Genomic DNA, 10,377 nt, shown 5'->3' on the forward strand with positions numbered 1-10,377 from the left:
CTTAGGTAGACAAAAGAGGAAAGACTGAACAAATTGTTCCCATTTGCAGATAGATATACTATTACAAATGCTTTTCCGACAGTCGACCAAACGTTAAGAGTTAACATAAAGAGTGACTAATGATTTTGGCATATAGCTGTCATTGGAAATCGCAATCGATTAATCACATCAAGAAGGTTAGCTGACCGAATTAAGACTTAAATATAATATAATATAATATAGAAACACTCGGTTAGTTAACCTTTTAGATGCGATTAATCGATTGCGATTTTTAATAACAGCTTATGTGCCAATAGTAGCAAAAAAATCGATTTAATGGATCAGAGAATTCAAGTACTTAGTATTTGTCGATGTTTGCAAATATGTACACATTTAAATGAAAAGTTAAATAATAATGCTAGATTGCAATATGTCTTAGTATAGGATTAGAACAACCAATTTTAGTAGGTAATCTGTTAAATATCACTAACTAATAATCACTAAACAATTTTAACCCATTGCACAACAATAATTCACGAGTTCATAATGCCGGATAAAACTTTTGATAAAACCTTTAGTCTTGTAGTAAAATTACCGGTACCTTATTCACAAAGCATTATTGTAATTTTCATTTGTGATATACAAATTCGAGGTCCTGGAGGGACGTCACAACAAATGAAAGGAACATTGATAATACGAAACGAGAAGTCATCACGTTTGTCGAATAGTTTGGTTATGAGCTATTCCTTTCAATTGATCTGTAAGTGTAGGTCTGAATATGAAACGGACTTTATATTGTCTGTAGTGTCCTATATTTATAAGTTGTTTGGTGTTGATGCGAGGTATAAACCCCCCAAATATCTATGATTGTTTTAAAGACAAAACGTCTTCCATAACTTAGAAACTGAGATCAAAGGATCTGGATAAAAAATGTTCCTTCTTTTTATACAGGATCAGCTGTAAAGTCAATTTCATAATAGTGAAGTAACAGGAAAAGTAGTTGCGGAACACAATTTGTTTCCTTTGGTATGCCGACTATGTGTTGAATGACATGCCTGAAAATATCTTCATTGATAAATTTAGAAGAAATTGGTTTTTTAACAAAGTATGGAGAATCTTTTTGTTTTGTTTTGTAAAAAGGTGTTTCATCATAGTAGAAGAAAACAAGAAAACAACACTTGTTATGAAAAAAGCCGGATGAATTTAGACGATCATTTTACACTATGCATTGAAGTCAGAACCATAAGTTTATATGGGGAAGAATTTAAAACCATTTTGACTATTGAATTATATTTGTTCTTAGCTCTTTTAACTAGATGAAATAATCATAGTCAAGAAATCGGAATAAAAACATGAAATTCAACTTGCGTTCCTATTCTGCAAAGTTATCGCTGTTAATGTGTAATAGATCCACTGTCAAATAAGTACAAATTTTTACATTTTGAACAACCAAATGTGAAAAAAACATGTACATGTACAAGTAACGAAAATAAACAAATTATTTTCAAACGCAAATAAAACCTTAACCAAAAAACCAAATACCATTCAATGTCGTTACACAATTATCAAAACTGTTTCTGCCTATCAGTACTCAAATCCAATAATTTACGTTGGTGATCGTTTAGACCAGGAGTAATATATGTAAGAGTAATCAAGGGAACCAAGGTTATAGCGGTAATCAAAAGAATGTAATCCAGGGACAACTTCTGCTTCATTAGTCTCTGTACAGTAGGTAATGACTATGTAGGATTTCACTACACCATATGTATGCATAGTTAGTTCATCTTGTTTTATTACAGTTTGTTTTACGTTTCTATAACGTTGTAGGGGGTAGAGTAGCAGATATTATTCAAGAAAATTTCTTACTCTCATTTATTCTTTGCCACGTATGCTTGTACAAATTACAAATGTATATATATACGAGGAATCGAATTTGCTCAAGTTATTGAGGATAAAAAAATTTCCTTCGAAGTAATTTTTCAAAAAATATAACAATTCGTAAAATGTAATGATTTTAGAAAGAGTTTGATATGGTAGAAACCTCAAAGAGACAACAAACCTACCGGGATGAAAAATGTCAACTCGAGGCCACCAATGGGTCTTCAATGAACGACGAAGAAACCCTCACACCAAAAGACAGGCTGCAGCTGGTTCAAAACCATTTGCTTCAATATACTCTAGCAACATAAGAAAAATTGAAAGTGAAAACAAAACAATACTAAGAGACGCCAGGAATTCCTGATTCGGGACTGACGCATAAATTGTGGCGGCTTTAAAGTACCTTTTATGGGTTCAAAAGCAGCACACAGTAAAGTTTATTTGCATGTTACAATGAACCAAACAGGGATTTTCTGTATACAAAGTGGATGACTCCTCACAAATCAAATAGTTTTTTTTTTGGCAGATTATTTTATGAAATTCATTTGTAAATAAAAACAATAAAACATGAGTTCGTTGTTTTTTTTTTAATGGATGAATGTTGGTTTTAGAAACAACTTAACAACCTACTGCACTGCCTGGGGTTTTATAGACACCTTTTGAAAACGTATGACATACAAATATATTCCAAAATAGTACATATTGTCAAAATACAATGACGGACCGGCTCAGTTAAAAATTTAGATTTACTTTTCTTTGAAAATATAGACAATGGAGATCATATAGAAATAGATACAGCACAATTAACAAGATTGCATTCCTTTAAAACTATTGGTTATGTGTAAAATATTATCCGAAGGAAATTCTATAGTCTTTAGCATTACGTCAGTTTTTGCCCAAAATAGGGCTATTTGTTTTAAACGCTAGTATTTAAAAAAAGGTTTGGAAAGAAAATTCGTTTGTATGCAAAAGAAGCAACTCTTTTACAACATCAGTATTACCTTAAAATTATTTTTTGTAGCAAAAAAAATATTTCACACCTTTGATTTATTTGTCATCGTATCTTCGTATCTTGTAAACCTAAGGCTTGATTACAAGGTTTCAAATGTAATGTTAATGGCTTTAATCATTAGGACATCATCTGTTGGTAAGAATTATTACTTAAACGACTGTTATCAGACTGATACATCAATAGAATATTTCTTAGAAAGTAACAAATTTTTAGTTGTCCTTAGGCGGAGAGTTGTCACGTATTTTAAACTTCCATATTAGCATAGCAAATACCTTGCTGAAATCAGACCCACATTTGTGTAAATTTTTGTATGTGTACATCAGGTAACTTCCTGTTAGACTGAATTCGGGACTTTAGTTGATTAAATTTCGGTATTTGCATGCAATGCAGCAGCTCACTTTTAAAACAATGAGGAATAATTGCATTTTGTAAATTATACTTCGTACTGATGTGACCACTGATCACTTTGACTTTAGCATGAAGATCACTATTGGTATATTCACGCCGCCATGGAAGAGGAAGTTTTAGCGCTGTAACATATTAATCCACTGTTACGTTTGAAATGCCTGTACCAAGTCAGGACCAGCTATTCCGGTCGTATAATATCTATTTTGTTAGATTTAATTTGGACTTGACTATTGGACTTGATTATGAATGAGATTAGTGTTCAGTCATTTTGTTGTCTCCCTTATTTCCCAACGGACTGAAATTGCATCGGCTATTGTTCTAAGGTCAAAGATTGAACTCGTACAGATTACCATTATGATGCTTCGTAATTAATTAACTAAGTTCTTTCCAGATGTGAAACTAAAATCCAATTTTATCATTAAATATTAATTAGCAGTCTTTTTAAGAATCATGCAAAATCTGAAAAATGGGATACACCCCAAAAAAGGCTACACATTTTTATTTTTTGTAATTAAGTTGTTTTATGGGTCTATACTATGAAATGTGTAATTATTCATTTAAATCTGCCTGCTCTTAGAAGATAATCAACATTGAAAATTCAATAGATTCTATTGTATTTGAGTGCCATTTACAGAGTTATCTCCCTTACTTTTAAAATCTACAGTACATTGTAAATAATTTTTATCTCCTAAGAACACGGGATACATGAAAAACTGGATGTTAATTTCTGTTTACTATGGCAATTCAAACAAAATATCAAAAATAAAAATATGTAGGTTTTTTACCCATGATCACATGTTGCATGATTCTTAGCTAGAGTGCTACTTAAAGTCTTGACATTAGTAATCAGAAACTTCACGAAACTGGACCAAATAGATATAAGCAATCATTTACAATGCAGCTAAATAAATAGTGAAACTCAAGCGTCAATGGATATTTTATGCAATTCATATTAGGAGCCTGTTTGTTTTATTTTAACTAACTGCAAAAGCGATTTAAAAGAAATTGACTTCTAATTCTAATTCAAAGCAATTTCAGCTGGGTGTATCTTTTTTTATAGTAACTGAAATGTCTAAATAGTTTATTCTTTCTCTTTGGTCATAAAAGAAAAATCAATAAAATAACAAATGAAAATCATCATTGTTTCTAAATCTGAGCATCAATAAAAAAATAAAACAAAGTTTTCACGCGCTTCTGATCATCCATTATCACAAATACAAAGAGTAATCAAGGGAACCAAGGTTATAGCGGTAATCAAAAGAATGTAATCCAGGGACAAAGACCAGACATGGAAAACAGACATACACAACAAAGAACATAAAGTAACTAAAATCATACATACAAAGTAACAAAAGCAAATGAGCAAATCGGACTCCACTAAAATCTGGGAGCATGGACCAGGTGTACCGGTAGGGTAAGCGTCCTCTGCTTTTCTAGAAACACCCGCCAAGTTGCTCATAAAAATTCAAGTCCGGGGTAGACAAACAAGGGAAGGAAAATTATGACCCGTTGAATAAATCAGTTTTCATGGTGCTGATGGATACACCATAACGATCCACGAGTTCATGATAACGACCATAAAACTTATGTAGTGATGACTTCGATCTTGTAGCAACATAACCCTGTTCCAGAAGCCTATTTGTTAGAGTTCTAGCGCGATACAAAAAGTCTGCTTGGTTTCGGCAAGCTCTGGCATAACGTATGAGTTGTGATATGAACACTCCATAGGCAGGAGCCGAAGAGATATTGCCACATATGAAAGGAAAGTTGACAATTCTGAATGAAAAGTCATCACGTTTGTCGTAAAGTTTGGTCAATAGTTTTCCTTTACCATCGATTTCTAAGTGTAGGTCAAGATATGAGGCTGACTTCACAGTGTCTGTAGTATCCTTTATCTCAAGTTCTTTTGGGAAGATGATTATTCAAAGAAAATTATTCAAAAATTTCATCCGTTATTTCGAGACATTTGTTTTCCAAATCTGAGCTTCAATAAAAAAAAAAGGTAGAAGCGAAGTATGGCGATAGTTAGATGTTCATATTGCTACAAGATAAAACTTAAAAAAGATATGGTCGTCATTATCATCAAAGAGAACGCTTATTACCGGCTTTTAGTGGAGTCAAGGTAGCTCATTTACTTTTGTTTCTTTGTACATGATTTTAAGATGGTTTCATGTTTTTGTTGTGTGTGTCTATTTTACCTGCCTGGTCTTTATCTTGTGAATATATTCTTTTGATTACCGCTCAAGTCTTAGTTCCCTTGATTTTAGAGAATGAAGTGAAAAATTCACTGACACAGCTGGTTTTAGGGTTTGATAAAATTGTTAAGTGATGAAGATTAAACACTGTGCCCTTGTAATTTTAGCTTGTGCGCATTTGCATCGCAATACTAATTTAAGAGGCTACTTTTTTATAATTATGCATTTTTTATATTTTTATTGTATTTTTTGTATAATAATCATTGCAACATTACATGTTGAGCCATACAATGTCAAACATTTTATGTTTATTGAAATGACAAATTGATGTTTGACAAAATGTCAACGCTGTAGGTTTGGTTGATATTTCATAGCATAAGTTCACTCATATAATTAATACTTTTGTATTCTGTAACTTGTCTAAGTAGCAGTCTTTATAAAAACTAAACAGGAAGTGATTCATGCATATAAAAAACCCACCGAATTCAGTTTTATTTTCCGTTCAAAAACAGATACTGATCACATAACCAGTCTTAGCTTTTCATTTGGCTGTTGCGCTTGTGGAATAAAAAATATATAGATGGTACATGCAATTGGCACTTTGCAAGAGTTAGCCTTTCTGATTTGGTTTGATTTGGTTAATTTTAGTGGGAGATGAATGTGTGTTTTTCTCAAAACTGCAGATTCGTATATGGAAATGTTTTTTTGTAAAAATATTGCAAATGTAGAGTGAAGAAGCATTGTTTGTTTGTTGGGTTTTTCTACGCTATGAATCACTTAATCACTGGCAGTGTCTGAACTTTATATGGACTGGTAATTAATTACACTTCAGTAAATCAAGTGTGAAATTTTAACGTATTACTCTATAATGACTTAAGTGTTCTGTTTACCCAGTTATGAGTTTTTTTTATTCTATTGACGGGGAAGAGAATGTATTACAAAAAGAGCCAACTAGATGCTGTACCATGACTGCTGCAACATAGAAGTTACTGCAAAAAGAAGACGCCCCATTGATGTTACTACTATTTTGCTAATTGTATCCAATTCTCTTTATTTAATCACAACTCAGATGTTTTTAATACACGATGTATGCATATGGTAGTACAGGAAAGCTCATCTAGGAATTGTAAAATTAAATAGAGAGTCTAATTTACGATAAAAGTAACATCAAGTAAATATCCTGTATACACGTCTCAGAATGTGCCGAATCTATTCTCTACATTGCTCAATCGGATCATATATAGGGACTGAATATAATTTGTCGCTCAGGATATCATAGGTTATTTCGTAATATCGGCCCTCTATCGAATACCAAAATCACAACCCTATACCTTTGTAGCATACCCTAAATCACACCCCTAGACCTTAATCGCATACCTTATATATCGCAACCCTACTCGGAATAGACTTGAAACATAGTTGAAGTATATGATATAATGAACACGACATGTCAAAGCATGTACACTTGACCTATATCATCCCGCGGGCCGGTAGCTCTCGGTTCGATATAAGAGTCTCGAGTTGATATGGCATGTGAAACCGATTTTGATATGTAATATATAGTATATATGCAGCATATTTACTCGGTACATGCTTTTAAAAATATGTCTTGTGGAAAAAGTATATTGTATATGCAGTGGACGTTTTAGCAACTTAATAACAAAAATAAAAAATTGTAGCCTTTTGGGGGTTGTACCACATATTACTGAATTTGCATGGTTCTAAGCTATATTACTACTTAAAATATAAGGTTTTAGTGTCTTTTTCTTTTTTTTTCAAGCACAACTTTAAATGAATTTTTGATCATTCTTTTCTTTCTCCACTTGCGTTTAACAAATAAATGAAATATGATATTTTTTTAGCTGTGTACGTATTACTGAACACGCCATTTTTAAGTATTTCTTTTCATTCTTTTTAAATTAATATACGTTTAGGTCTAGCATTACTGAATTTCACTACAACAAATCGCTAAACTACAGTTTTCTATCCGTTACATTAAATACATGACCATACTTCCATTCTGGGCATCGGTAGAAGAGAGGTGTATTTATAAGGGATCTGAACAGTTTGACAATTGTAATTTTCTCTATCGTTCTACATGTACCTGCGCTACATTCGTTGCATATGTTGCATATGTTTCATTGCCTCGTTCAAAACATCAAAATTTCGTTGACTTTGGCAGGTGTTTTTACATTTTTTGTAATTTTATTGATCAATTTGGTATAGCGTAATAACGTTTTTTACAAAAAGTAAGTTTTCTTTTACTTCCTTTTTTTTTTGCTTATAAAAAATGAAATCATACTTCATATAATACCAGCAAGAAGACGATTTCAATGTGCAAAAATTTAATGAACTGATATTTCCAACTTTTAGGAAACAAAACACTTTTCAGTTTTTAATTTTTTAAATCAGTTACATGTAGTACTCGAGCATACATAATCTAGGAGTTTTCACATTTGTTATTTGTCATTTTCAGTTAAGGAGTAATCAAAGGAACAATGAAAAATCTAACGTACAAACAAAAGCAAATGTGCAACTCAAACTCTGCCAAAAACTTGGTTCATGGACCAGGTGTACCGGTAGAGTGAGCGTCATCTGCTTTACCAGAAAAACCCGCCAACTTTTTTATACAATATTTTTCCAGGGGTTCGTATATTTCAAAACTGGTTTACACCAAAACTGTCTTGAAACCATGAAAAGCCCTCTCAGTACATAGACTTATACCTAATTAAGACATGTAAATATTTCAAATGATTAAAAATAAAACTTTACCCTTGACTTCAATGATTAATGTAGTTATAGGTAAATGAGTGAAATTTAAAAATTGCAAAGTTTCAACTTGAGTTATTTTATTTCAACAGCATAACAAACAATCCCCGGCGTGTTTTTTATAATGTTGAAATTAAAAAAAGATAATTGATACTTTGTGATATTCAACTTTCAAGAGATGTTCAAATGTTTTCGCTGTGATACCTTGGGAATAGTTTGGCTGCTTAACATTCAGCATCTTGCTGTCATGGCAGAGATTCTAGTGATAAGCCGTCTCTTAACTCACCAGTTCTGTTCGGAGAAAAAAGTTAGATATGTCAAAACGTCGCTTTCGACCAATCAGGTTTTATAGAAAATGATATATAATCACGCAAAAACGATTACAAATGCAAATTTTTCGTACCGCTAGTTCTTATCACATCCAGTCGAAAAAGATGTAGATAAAACGACCAAATCATAGAGGGAATTATTGTCAGTATAATAATAAAAATGTCAAATATAAATCATCAGATTTATGTTAAATTAATAGTTAAAAACAAATTTATAATATGTATTAACTTCATTACATTTCGTCCTTCTTTCTGCCAATACTTTTTATCACGCCACTTGCACAATTTTTTCATTCTATGATATATTTCACTAAATCCTGTTGGACGTGTTAATTGTTATACATAGCTTACAGAAACAGCGAATACTTTTTCGAGGTAGGTACAGCTTGTTGCCTTTTGTCCTATTTGTTAAAGTGTTGGTATTCTGTATTGATTTCAAGACTTAAATCCAAATTCGACATATTTTTATAGTTCGTTTTATTTTCTTACCAATGTCCCAGCTTAGGGAAGAAGTTGAGTGCAAACAAACATAATTAACCCCGCCACATACTTCACGTGCCTGTCCAAAGCCATGAACCTGTAGTCCAGTGATTGCCGTTGGTATTTTATGTTCATTTACAATCGTTTTACTTTTTTTCTGTTGTTTAGGTCCATCTTAATCTTTAATAAATAGTTTTTCATCATTATTTTTGGACAGCTTCCTTTATGGTATGATTTTGTTCGTTTAGTGTGACATGTAGAGGTTTAATTGTTCGTTGCTCGGCATTTATTGGACAACTGTTTCATTGGAAATCATACCACATCTCCTTTTTACTTAATTGCTTTTAATGCAAGTCGCTTCATTTCTGCTAACGGTAAAAATGCACTACAGAATCTATATAAAAAGTTGAAAAAAAATCACTTAAATTAAGGCTCAGTTGGCCAAATATCAAGTACGGTGACGTATGTTTTAATATTAAATGCTAAAAGTATATTCTTTCAAAGTCATCTTCAGAAAAAAATATGGAATATATATTAACACAAAAACTTCGGTTTGATCTATCTTAATTCAATAATTCCTTATCTTCTGATCCGTATCAAGAGAATGTATGTCGGAGCGTTACAGCATCCAGTTTTCAAGCATTTTAGTTTTTCTGTCATAAATGTGATTAACTTAACGATATAACTGCAAAATAAACAAAGTTGCCTTTTTTTCTTATGCAAAAATTTAATGTATTTTAGTAGGTAACACATTCCGTGACAATTCTTTTGATCTAATGAATTTGCTTACTAACAGTAAATCGATAGAAATAAACGACATTTATGTAACGTATGGACGACAAAACTAGGTTCGTATTTTCCCAGACTAATTCTATAAATTTTGTTCAATTAAATTGCATTGTTCATTTCCAACTTAGATTTGCCTGGCTTTTTGGTATAAAAGCTGTTTTTAAGGGAACACCATTTGGATCAGTATTCTTATCAATACTGGAATTCAAGAGGATTCTGTATCAGCAGCAAAAATGTAATGGACGAAGATGTATTAAGTTGCATTAGCAAAAAACCTTACATTATTCTGTTTCTAGGGCTCGTTTTGATAACAATTTTGAAACTAATTTAGTTTTGACATTTTTTTTCTATCTTTGACCACCAAACATTTCACTTTCAATGTCTGCCAAAATTAGCGATGCGTACCCTTCTGATACAATTTAATTTTTATCAATGAAATAAAAGTTATTCAATCATATTCTAAGGTCTTTCTTTCATTATCATCAATCTAGAACTCACCACATTAACAATATTATTCTTACCCACGAATTATTTTTTG

The sequence above is a fragment of the Perna viridis genome, chromosome 12, assembly GCF_037379345.1.
Source record: "Perna viridis isolate PV_CMFRI_1.1 ecotype Kerala chromosome 12, ASM3737934v1, whole genome shotgun sequence".
NCBI classification, from domain to species: domain Eukaryota; kingdom Metazoa; phylum Mollusca; class Bivalvia; order Mytilida; family Mytilidae; genus Perna; species Perna viridis.